The sequence below is a fragment of the Diplotaxodon limnothrissa genome, linkage group LG3 (assembly GCF_057381915.1).
Source record: "Diplotaxodon limnothrissa isolate DT_005_m linkage group LG3, D_limnothrissa_male_GT1.1, whole genome shotgun sequence".
In the NCBI taxonomy this organism is placed as follows: domain Eukaryota; kingdom Metazoa; phylum Chordata; class Actinopteri; order Cichliformes; family Cichlidae; genus Diplotaxodon; species Diplotaxodon limnothrissa.
Window position 1 is genome coordinate 61104714 of NC_140598.1, and position 12965 is coordinate 61117678.

At 44.6% G+C, this 12965-nt stretch overlaps 1 protein-coding gene across 3 annotated transcripts in view; it reads right to left on the reverse strand.

Moving 5' to 3' along the window:
- kdm6ba (lysine (K)-specific demethylase 6B, a) overlaps window positions 1–12965 on the reverse strand; it is a 107115-nt gene that overhangs the window by 27473 nt on the left and 66677 nt on the right. For all 3 annotated transcript variants that reach the window (XM_085349682.1, XM_085349681.1, XM_085349680.1), the window contains one exon: window positions 894–961. The gene's annotated coding sequence lies outside the window, so the exon portion shown is untranslated. The remainder of the gene's footprint in view (window positions 1–893; window positions 962–12965) is intronic.

Below are 12965 nucleotides of genomic sequence, written 5' to 3' on the forward strand. Positions count from 1 at the left end.
CATCGATTTTGACAAGATCCCCAACACCGCAGGCTGAAATGCAAATCCAAAACACGACAGAGCCTCCACCGAGTTTTACAGATGGCTGTCTGCACTCAGTGTCATATCGCTTCTCTGGCCAAACTTGGATTCTTCAGTTCATAAGACCTGTTGCCACTTTTCAATCCAGTTTTTGCGTAATTTTGCATAACTCAGCCCTTTCTTCCTGTTTCTCTTCCTTTGTCCATGGTCACAAAGAATGGCTTCTTGGCAGCCACTTTTCCCCTGACACCATTTCTGATGAGGCTTCAGTGAACATTAGATGGATCAAATGAAGGGCCACATGCATCTCTGAGGTCCTCTTGTCAGGATTTGTCTTTGTTTCTTAAAGGCATGACTTTAAGATGCTGTTTTAGGCCCTGCCACTGCCTGTCCGTTTGTCCCCTGCTTGTCCAATTTCCTCAAATTTTTCAAAAAAAACACTGCACATCAAGTTGATATATCCCCAGTTTTTGGCTAATAGCTGTTTCAATATCACCTTGTTGGTGCAGAAATATAATTTTTATCTTATGTTTCACTTTTTTTGGAAAGTCAACGAAAGAAAAGGTGCATTTTTATTTTCTTTTTATTTTCTTAAATGATTCATAGTTTAGTGTTAAGTGGCTTACAAATATATGTGTATATATATATATATATAAACTGAATGATCTTCGGAAAGCATGGAAAGCTATTGCACAAGACCACTTCAGAAATGAAAACAGAGCCTGGCTCCTAGGAAGCAAAGTATGAAGAAATGCGGGGTGGCTCAAGACTTTTGCACAGTACTGTACTTAGTACTGCTTGGTTATGTGAAAACTGGCACCAAGTTAGAAACTGTGGATCAGAGAAGAAAGTATATGTTTAAAGAGTCCTACCTTGAGATCAGAGGTGATGTAGTCCCTCTTTTTTAGCATCCACCGGACACCATGACACCTCTCAGCTCCTGAAACCACAACGGGGGGACCACGAGTCAGTCTGGTGTCAACATTAATAATGTTATCAGGAATATGGAGCTGGACACTTCATTTGCTCAAAAGAGAATTTTGACAAATAAATAAATAAATCACTGTCATTTTAAGACTTTACTCCCAAAATGAATTTAGTCTCCCCCCCCCGAGAGCAGCAATGTGATTCTATTTTCACCTACTGTCAAAACTAGGTTAAGCACATGTGACATTCCAGTGTGAGTTGAATCAGCGGTCATCATTTCATCAGCTCTTTAGCTGAAGAACTGGAAAAATGAAAACTGTTCTCCTGCTAAAGGCAAACTCACAGGGCTCACTCTTTATTCTCTGCACCTGTCTTAATTATGCACGCGTGACGTTTGCTGAATGTTCTGTGGTCATCGTGTCGATGTGTCATTCTGCGGCTGATAAACCACAGTGTGAGAGTGTCAGCCAAAATGCACAGCAGGGCCGGGACCAGCGCTGTGGCCATCTGTGTGTGTGTTCCTCATGTGCCGCCTGTTCAGTGATTCACAGTGTCACTGCTGGGCCACATGACTGAGAACAGGTGGCACTCTGGTTCACCTCCCCACCCCCAGCACACACACACACACACACACACACACACACCTCCACATACACCCTGAGAACACAGAGCACCTGCAATGTGCTCAAACACTAAACAGGCATGACTGTACACAACGCACACACATTCTGTCTTTTTTGTATACTCAGATCCACAAAACGGACTAAATACCCCCTCTTTTAACAAATGGCTGTCGACGATGGTTGCGAGCTAAATGTCTGCGCCTCACTAGTCCTCTTACTCATATCTTACCTTGCCTGCTCTCGCCCCCACCCTTTTTTCTCCTTAACATTTGACCTTTGACTTCCAGACAAAAAACACTGCATCCTCTTTCCTTCAGTAAGGACCACACATGTGTATGGATATGCATTTTTCCACTGTCTTGTTGATCAATGTGTGCAAAAAACTTACAGTCCAATAAATCTCACTTTCTTTCTCCACCTTTGCAATCGTTCTTCCTCACACTCTGATATTCTACCTGCAGGGCTGCAACACATAACACGCCCACACATTTCAGCTTCCATATGTTTCCCTGCTGAGCACGTCCACGCTGAACCAACGTAGTATACATTGCCTAGAGCAGCTTGTATATGTGTGTGTGTGTTTGTCACAGCTGTGTGAATATGCAGCAAAAAACAGCTGGCTCAGCCTGATCTTGCAGAGGCTGGTGGCTAAGGCCCCCAAACCTTTGAACTCAAGGTCAAAGGGCGAACTCCCCTCAGGAGCCACAGCTGGCTCCAGTGTAAAGGTGGAACAGCTCTGTGTGTGTGTGTGTGTGTGTGTGTGTGTGTGTGTGTGTGTGTGTGTGTGTGTATATGTAGGTAGATCAGCAACAATTTAGTTTTTTTTTTTAGTAGTGCCACCTTAAAAAAACCACACAAGCCTGCTTGACTTGCAGGCTGAATAGTTGCAAGAATAGACTGTCTTTCATGACATATACAAAAAATGTCACAACCTTTCATATAATCATTTGATTTTGTACTGATATTACATGTGAGGGGGAAGATGAAAGAGATGATTAAAGACAGGAAGGAGGCAAGACAAAATAACAAAAAGGAGTAAACCGCACATTTAATCAACATATTTAAATTTAAACGATGACAGATTAAGTCTGACACAAAGTGAAAGAAAACAGGCCAAGTTGCAAGAGATAGAGTGAGAGATAGAGCGGGCTAGAAAGCGATGCTTATCTTTTGTCTGTAAAGGTTAACCAGTGGGAGTATCTTCCTTTGACATTAACCAGCACAGAGAAGAGAGACAGAGGGGTGAAGCAACAGACTTTGCTCAGAGGCGGAGAGCAGCAGAAATGAAGACGCAGATGGGCACGGGAGGGTGGCAGGAGATCGAGTAAATGGCCTCTAGTCATGACAAGAGAAAATAGAAGGAAAAAAACAAAGACAGGTGAGAAAGGAAATGAAGCAGGGCTGGTTTGACAGGCATAGGTAGAGAGAGAGGTTAGTGTCTGGCCTCAACACCAACACAGCACTGTGCTGTTAGCATGTTGCTAATGGTGCAGTGAAAAGATGAAATAGCAAAAAGCCAAATTTGCTGAATACGTTAATAAGGCATTTAGCATTTTTATTATTTTAGGTGACCAGCTCCAGAATATGAGCAAGCATCCGAACAGTTCTGACGTGAAATATAGATGCTACAAAAATGGTCCAATCAAAACATGAGGTCAGATGGTGGAAAACCAATGAGATCATTAGGTCACTGAGTAAACGGCACCTTTCTAAAAACTGTCTAAAGAGCTCTCGTCTTAGAAACATCAGGTTCAAAGGCTCCACATCTAAGTGTTCCACCTGCAAAACACACACATACAGTATGTTTACGATGTCCACACACCCACATACACACACATTTCTATCCATATACAGCAATTAAGTGCAATAAAGTAACCACACACTTGTCCAGTTCCTGCAAATCCACGTGTGTGCACAAGCTGATACCTGCATTTCTTCCTACTTGATGCAGTACCTATCGACTTTGCACACAGCATAATCACATTAACCACACTAGCACATTCACCTACTGCCAAACACACACACACACACACAACCCTCAGCATGTGCGAGCCTGTATGGCGTGAGTATAGTAGCCTTGCTGGAGTTGCTCCAGTACTTAGTCACCCGTGAATCAGAGGTCTTTTCAAGTTAGGGCAGCAAGCTTCATACCCATACCCACACACACACACACACACACACACACACATATAAAACAGCAGGTTGCTGCAGGAGTGGTGCTAAATGACAGGGTTATCTTCACCAGTGTCTTTCCGTCTAGATTGCCTGTCTGCTGTGCATCTCTCTACAGCCATTTGCTCGCTGTGCTTCTCGTTGTTGTGCGTTTCAAAAAAGAAAGTCATATCCTTAAAATGACCTTTAGCAAAGCCACCAGCATGTGGGCAAATCCTATAAAGTCAGCCCTGATTGGGGCACACACACATCAAAGAGCTAATCATAAGCAAGAACATATTGTTCTGTGAACAACTTCATATCTCCAGGAATGTTGTCACACCACATCCTGAGTGTGCGTGCGTGAGGATCAGGATACGGGTAGATAAGGATAATTTGCAGTGGAGTTGTATTGTTCACACTGCCTGGTTAACAAGCTACAGTGAGGAACATACATCACAGTGGGGGTTTTTTTCTGATTCAGTTGGTAGGTCAAAACTTTCAGACTCAGTCTTCTGTACTGAGTTGGTGTGGAGAGACCTGTTCTAGCCAATGAACCGGCTTTCTGTGTGCATAGACGACAGAGCCATAAAGTCTGTTTTCTGTTTCATTTGCCTGTTTGCGAGGCCAGAGCTGGCAGAGCCACAGAGAGTGAGGAGGAGTGTCAGGTTGGCTGCGGTTGGGGATGTTTGGCTCGGTGAACTTCTACCATACGGCTTTAGTAAAAGGTCATGGTCAAAAACCGAGCCTGGCTCACAAACCATCACACCCACTCTGACTCCCACACGGGTGGATAGAAGTGACAGACAAGGCAGACAGTCTGACTTCCTCTTTGGGGACAAAGCAGGAAAATGACACCCACATGAAGAAGGGGTGACAGACAGATTCACCGACTAGAGCCTCACCACACTCGCAGACACACACCCGGAGACCGTCTGAATATCCAGCAGCAGCGAGACAAACGCGGAGAGAAGGCGAAAGAACAAGAGTGAACAGTTGGTAATAAATTGTGTCTAGACAGACGCTAATGAAGGCAGCCTGACTGTGGCTGCTGCCAAAATTAAGACCTGTGAAGAGTGCAATTACGTGTGTGTGTGTGAGTCTGTGTTTTTGTGAGCAGTTTGAGCAAGCATGTGCAAATTGGTGTTTGATGAATATAACCCTTTTAACACTGGGCCTTTTTTTTAACCCTCACTGTCCTTCTTTTTCTTCTCTCCCTCTCTTTCACACACACACACAAGCAAACCACACCAGAGCAGCCAAGCAGAGCGTGTCCCTCACAGCTGTAGACGGCATTCAAAGTGCAAACTCTGACGCCGGCACAGTCTTATGACGTCAGTCCTTCAAAATAAAACACAGCTTTGCTGATAAGCCCTGAAAACCTGACTCGTCAACTTTATCTCGGAAAAAAAAGAAAAACTCAGAATCCCACGTACATAAGGGCGGACACAAAGATCCGAAAATAAACACCCGCCCTTGAGATGTTTGGGGCTAAGCAGGAGTAAGAAATTAGTGGGTTGCCTACTGCTGCAACTGGGAAAAAAGGATTGTTACGACAAACCTAGTCCTTGATCTCCCAAACCTAAAAGAATAGTAAAAACTAAGAGAAGTACAGTGCAAGAGGTCCAAATCCCGGATGAGCCCCCATTTATGTTACAACCCGGCTCAAAGCTGCAACATAAATATGGAGACTAACACCAGAATGTCACAAAGAAGCGGTTTTATTTGAAATTACATAATAATGCTACCACTAAGACATAGACTAGTGTGCCTTCCCACCAGGTGTGGTGAATTAACAACAGCTGAACACTCTTGCGCTGCCACTGCAAAGAGATTAGGGGCTACAGAGGGGCGTAATAAGGATAAAAGGACATTAAATGTGGAGATTTAATAAAACTAACTGTTACATTCACAGCTATTCAAGGTTGCATCAGTTCATCAAACTTTATACTAATCATTACTTTCCTGTGTGTTTTGAAACTGTTCTCTAGTCAGCTGCCTACAAACCACCTCTGTAATTCACAGGTTGTGCGCACAGGCTATACTCTACAGCTCTCACTAAACAGGGTCATCACAGGGATGAAGAGGTTGGTTGTGCCGATCACTGAACATTACGACATTCCACCGTTTCACTGTGTTTGGCAATGCACCTGCAGCCTCTGAATACCTAAGTGTGCATACTGACACACTTCTGGTAGCTCAACAACAACAACAGTACTAAAATGGAGAGGAGCAGGCAGACGGCGTGTTTAAACTCGCTTCAAACTGAGAAACACACCGTCTGAGAAATGTGGCCCGTGGCGTCCCAACAAAATAAAAAACTGCAGAAGGAGAAGAAAAGAAAAGGATGTCTTTGATGAAAGTGGTAAATGATTCAAATTAGTTATGACAACGACACCTCTGTGTGTGTTACAAGATGGGCAATTTCTATCAACAGCTGCAGGCACCAAGGACAAATAGTCATTCCTGTTAAACAGGCTTCAAGTCCATTTAAAGTGTCTAAAGGACGGAGGTGTAGCTGGTACACTGCAGTGAACAGCAGCACAAACTGGAAAGCATGCGACACCCAATCAGATTATGACATTTATGTTACTTCGATTACATGGATGATGTATGTGACTATAAGGTCGTAAGCTCTGGACGCACTCTTATGCTCTCCTGAGCTGTTTTAATATAGGTTTGAGGCAAAGCTGGAGAGCTGTCAGGCAAGCCCTGCCAAGCCCACATACTTGAGCAGAGGTGCTAAACTGTACTATCCAGTTGCTCAATAACATTTAAGTTAACCGTCACATACCAAAAAGACTGACTCAGGTCTTTATAAACACGCCACTGTGCGTGTGTTCGCTCTCAACCATTATGATTTCATAGCAATGCAATAAAAAAAATTTGCAACCAGCCAAACTGTGTAGTTTTAGGAGTAGACTGAAAGGCAGGAATGGTAAATAATATGAAGGAGCAGGAGAGTGTGTTTGCATAGGTTACTATTAGGGGTGCAACGATACACAAAATTCACGGTTCGGTTCGGTTCGATACTTTGGTGTCACGGTTCGATATTTTTTCGATACAAAAAAATGTTCATGCCTTTTTAATTTGTCATTTATTAAAATTATAAATATATATTTTAACTCAAAAGTACAGTTTTTAAATTTAACCCTAACCCTTGTGCGTGTTTTTTATTTTGACAGCGAATACGCACCTGCGGACCACTTATGTGCAGCCCTGGTTATTTAGCTCGTCATATTGCAGCCACAGAAATTATTTTGTCCATGAAACCATAAAGCTGCACTTTCTTTTTGCCTTATAGTCTGATTTGTCATAACTTCTCCGTTTTGTGGTAAGCTTTTCTTTGGCTGTCACTTCTTCACCCTGACCTGTCTTATTTGGCTCAGCAGAACTAAAATATATATCCTGCTGCTTTTACACACACACTCACATAAGCTCAGCGATTCTCTGCGCGATCAACCTCTCACATGTTTAAGCTGCGGGAGATTTCACTTGTCATGTTTGCATAGTAAGCTAACGATTAATAAGATGATGTCAGAGGAATTGGTGCACAAATTATCATCACTCACAGATCAGTGCTGTCGCTCTCTATACACAGTTCGTGCGATTGCAAAGTGAAAGCAAAAAAACAAGCGCAAATTCAAACGCAATTTCAATATGTCACATATTGACAGTGGATCACCGATGCCAATGACATAATTACCCAGCTACATTTCCGAAAGAATGCAAAAGCATTGACATATATTTTTCCTTCCTACAATAGCCCGACGGGCAGGGAAGAGATAGATTTTGGTACCCCGACTGAAAAAAAATCGCTAGCTCCGGGACGTCGGGCTAGCGATATTGCAAGCCCTGTATCTGATTGAGGAATCACTCATCTTTGGAAAAGAGAGTTTATTACAGAGAAATGTCTCTTTCCAAAATAAAAGCTATACTATCTGCTTCTTCTGGGCTATATTCTCAGCAGCATATTAAACAGCTGTCTAAATGACTCGGCTAAAGTTAGTAGCATGCTTGCTTGTTTTTTTTCTGCTTCCACTTGTCTTTGCACTAGGATGATGTCGGCGTAAATGTGCAGTCATATTCGTCGTGTTCCCACTAGTGCTTTCAGGTTAATCTCGTTGAAATGACCTTAACGCCACAGCACGGCAAATCTCCGTTAACGAGCTACCGCCGATCGCCCCGTGCATGGGGCTAGATGGCCAACATGTTAACAAGCTAACTGCGCTAACACACTAGTTCCCACCCATGTAATTGAGCATTGCATGGCACATCCAACATACTGTTTTACTTTAGTCCATGACTCGCTTACCTTCAGGGTCATACGTCACATGAAAACCAAAATAATTCCAAAGGCCAGATCTGAATGAGGGTGGTCCATGGGGGAGGTCCATGTTGTAAGGGGAGCTTAACTTCTGTCTCGCTAGCTTTCCCTGCGCTCTTCCTTCTGACGATGCTGTCTGTGTTGAGCGCTCAGTGAATCTGCGTTCGACTACTCTGCCTAGGCTGCACTGTCGACCCTAGGCGGAGCAGTCGAACGCAGATTCACTGAGCGCTCAACACAGACAGCATCGTCAGAAGGAAAGTTGATAAAATAAATTACAAATTTTGTATTGTTCGACACATATGCGTACCGAACCGAAAGCACTGTATCGAACGGTTCAATATCGATACGAATATCGTTGCACCCCTAGTTACTATGTATACTGCATGTATATAAGGTCAGTGTGTGCACATGAGTGAATGTGTCTGACATCAGCAATGCTTCTGCTCACAAAGACTTCTTTATCCAACTGCGGCACATGTGATCCCCACATGGTGGCTTGTGCAATCTTCACAGGACCACACACACACACACTCACCTACACACACAAACAGAGACGCACACACACAAATCTCTCAATATTGTAGTTGCAATATGACAAGCAGTCAGCTCCTTTATCCAGCATGTAAACATACATCCCGATAAGTTATACGCCAGAACTCCCGCTCCTCTTTGTCTCCTTTTAAAGGCTGCATTCTTAAAGGCAAATTATCAGTGTCTGGGTATTGAAATGGGACAGAGGCTTGCTTGGCTTTCCTCCAGACACAGTGACCCCTTGCTTCCTGTCTTGGTCAGGCGCCACAGCAGGCAGGCGCACACATGCAGACACACAGACAGACACACACACACACACACACACACACACAGAATTTCATCTGTAGTCACCAAGAAATGTCACACAAAAGATCTTCAAAGCTGCTTTTCTACATCAGAGCTGCTTTTCCACCATCCCTGGACTCGCACCAGTTTGCATACAGGGAGAACCGGTCAACCGAGGATGCGATCGCCACAGTGCTGCACACATTACTGAAGCACTTGGAACACAGGAACACCTATGCACGGCTCCTCTTTGTAGACTACAGCTCGGCTTTTAATACCATCCGGCCATACAAACTCCGTCCCAAACTCCACCAACTGGGACTTAACTCCTCTCTGTGCAACTGGATTGTGGACTTCCTCACTAACCGTAGACAGAGTGTCAGAGTGGGTAAGAACACCTCTTCCACCCTTGTGGTCAACACCGGTGCCCCTCAGGGGTGTGTTCTGAGCCCTCTGCTATACACTCTCTTCACCCATGACTGTATTTCCTCCTGCGCGTCCAATCTCATTGTTAAGTTTGCAGATGACACTACAGTGCTCGGACTTATATCCAACAATGATGAGACAAACTATAGGACAGAGGTGCAACAACTAGAGTCATGGTGCCACGACAATAACTTGGTCTTAAACACCAAAAAGACCAAGGAGATCATTGTAGATTTCCGGAAGAGGGGTCATAACAACCATCTGCCTCTCTTCATTGGCAGTGAGGCGGTGGAGAGGGTGAGCAGTTTTAAATTCTTGGGGGTAACTGTGACCGAGGACCTGTCCTGGGGCAACCATATCACCTCAGTTGTACGGAAGGCCCAACAGCGCCTCTACTACCTGAGGAGACTGCGGAGCGCACACATTCCCAGATCTCTGATGTTGAACTTCTACAACTGTGCCATCAGCAGCGTTCTGACGTATGGATTTCTAGTGTGGTTCCCCAGCTGCACCAAGGCCGATCAGCAAGCACTCCAGCGGGTGGTGAAAGAAGCTGGCAGAATTATTGGAACAAGTCTGCCAGAGATCAGTAATATCTTCCCCACTCGCTGTCTGAGGAGGGTGCACAGTATCCTGCGGGACCAACATCACCCTGCGCGCCACCTTTTCCATCTGCTGCCCTCAGGGAGAAGGTACAGGTCTATACAGGCCAGAACATCCAGACTGGCCAACAGCCTGTATCCACAGGCTGTGAGGCTCCTGAACTCTCTGCCCCCCTCTCACGGACAATAACCATATCCAACTTCTTAATAGCAATGAACTGGTCTGCATTGGTGCATCATATCTTTATTCTCTTCCCCCTCCTGCCCCCCCCCCCCCCCCCCCTCTTTCTTAAATAGATAACTATCATATCTGATATCATATCTCACAGTACAATAATATTGAATGGGTTGCATTGTTGTATTTTGTCATGTTTCTCAGGTCTTTGTCTGAATTTCTACGAACATTATTGCTAAGGATTGTCTTATTGCATTGGAGTCACACTGGGTTAAATATGTACACTTGGGTTTTAAGGGGTATTTATTATTTTCTTCTTTTTTTTGGGTTGTATGGAAGCCCCAAACGCAATTTCATTGTTCTTGACAATGACAATAAATAAATAAATACTAAATACTAAATACAAATACAGACGCCACAGACAAAAGGTGCATGTGCACCTAAGTGGTCGTCCTTTTCAGGTTTACCTGTCACACATCACTGTGTAATATCCCCAACGTAGTAAAGACAAAGAATAATAGATATCTGGATAGACAAGGGACAAGGTTTTTGGTACCGTTAGTGTTCTGTTTTCTTTTTGCAGCCTACTGAACAATCACGTTTAAGCAGGTTTTCTTTGCATGCAGGTAAACGGTCCTTTAGGAAAACATCAGATAATAAACTACATTTTTATCAGCTTTTTAAAAATGCTCTGCATTTGCAAACAATGACCCAGATATTTGCTACACCGCCTGCTCCTGAAGCCTTGGAATAGCAGTCATTGCCACTGCAGTCAGGTCAGCGATTAGCTGAGGAGCTTCCAGAAACTTGAACTTTTTGTTTGAACTATTTGAATCTATCAAAAAAAGCAATTCACTTGGATATCCTTCACACTCTTTAGCACTGATGTTTTGTAATATTGTTAATGTAGGAGCTGAATCTTAGTCAGCAGCACTTAAAACACATCGGCTAACTGCCTGAAGTAAAAGTAAAAAATGACATTTGGGAATGATGTTGGAGCGGGATCATTTTTTTTAATGCCAAATGATCATCTCTCCCGAGTCCCATAAAGCTGTGCACTGGGATCAGACCTGCTGAAGTCAGCGATGAGTGTTGTTAAGCGTGCATTTTCATCAGAGCGTCACCATCATAATGTCCCTCCACTGTTAACACTAGCATGATAAAGGGACTGCCATCGAGCACTGTCACGTCGCCATAAATAACCAAAGACAGCTATAAATAATGGTTGGTGTAGCACTGCATAGGTACACTGTGAATATGAAATGCAGGGGAAAGGACTTGAGTGACTTTGCAATGGGCTGTCAGTGTCACCATGGAAATGCTCGACCAGTCGGGCTGTAATCATTGCTGTAATCCTCTTCCACAGGAATTCAAGTGCAGATGGCCTCGTGAACACTCCCAGCGCGCACGCTTCGCTCAGGCTAACTCTGCGGCTGAGCCTTCTCCATCTTTTCTCGAAGTAGCGCGCAGCGTGCGTGTCCCCTGTTCTTATAACGAACGCGCGCTTGTGCGAAAGCGTCTGCGCGTCTAAATGTGTGTCCTTGACCAGCTGCACAGGGCAGAGGAAATGAGGCGGAACTCAATCTGGTCCACACCTGTCTCGCTCCCTCCCTCGCTCTCTCTGGAGGGAGGAGCCTAGGGCCTCAAACACCCCCACACGCACAGCTTCACAAGTGCACTGTTCACAATCTGTATGAGCCGATAGATTATGCATGCAGCAGTCAGCTAAGGAGCTTGGATCTATTAATGTATGCACCGAGACAGTTTTATGTTTGTGTATGCTTCATGAGCAAGAGAGAAGGACAGAGAGAGGGAGCAGTGGTGTGTGTGCTCTCTATGTTTGTGCTGCATGACAGGCTAAGGGGAGAGGAAGAGATTAAAAGAGTGACACACATTAAATATAGAGAAAGAGAGGATGACAGAGAGAGGAGGAGACTTCTTTAGGAAAAAGCAGAGAGGCGAGGAGTGAGGCTGGAGGGAGAGAGAAGATGAAGAGATCAGGGATGACACTCTGAGCCACACAAGGACAGAGAGAGAGAGAGAGAGAGAGAGAGAGGGGGACAGTGAGAGAGACTGCACTGGTACGGGAGGGTGGGGGTGAGGGGGGTTACTCTGGGACGCTAGAACCCAGTGACATGACACAGATGCACTGAGCTACTGTGCAGAGAGCAGTGGGTGGGGGGAGGAGGGTACTGAGCGAGAGAGGAGGGGAGGAAGAAGAAGAGGCGATGAGTATCTGTGAGAGCTCAGTGCCACTGTACTGTTTCCACTCGACGGTGAGGAGAAGATGATGGCAGGTATCGTATAAAGATGAAAACCATAACAACAAGAAAAAAAGGCAGAAGCACCAAATAATCAGAGCCTATAATGTTTGAGTATGAGAGCTCGGAATTAACGTTTTACACGAAATTTGAAGCACCTGTCACTGCTGCAACTGTGAAGCCGAGACGTCGGGGCGAGGTTCTGCCAGCCGCTGGTCATTTTCAAACACAGGCGTTACACAACGTAGGTGCGCATGAGAATGAGAGCTATTTAGCACAATATTGTTTTAGATACGACGGTGCTGGTAATAGTTTACAGCTAGTGAGTGGTTGTCGCGTGTCCCGAGTCGTGCGCGCTCCACTCAGTTCCACGAGTGAAAACGTGGCCGACAGGAAGTATTTCCTGCTTCTCTGCTGCATGTCAGAAAGGAAGACTCCATCCAGTCGTCTGACATGTGGGACTCCAAGTGTGAATGTTAATGTAAAGCACCGTCTGTCATACATGTCATCACATGCGCATGCCTTTACGCTGCCCAACAACAAGGGAAGAACATATCTGAAAGCACCGAACACAAACCATGAAAGGATTTTTTTAAACCGAGTTGCCAACTTTTTAAATAATTTCTTTTCTTT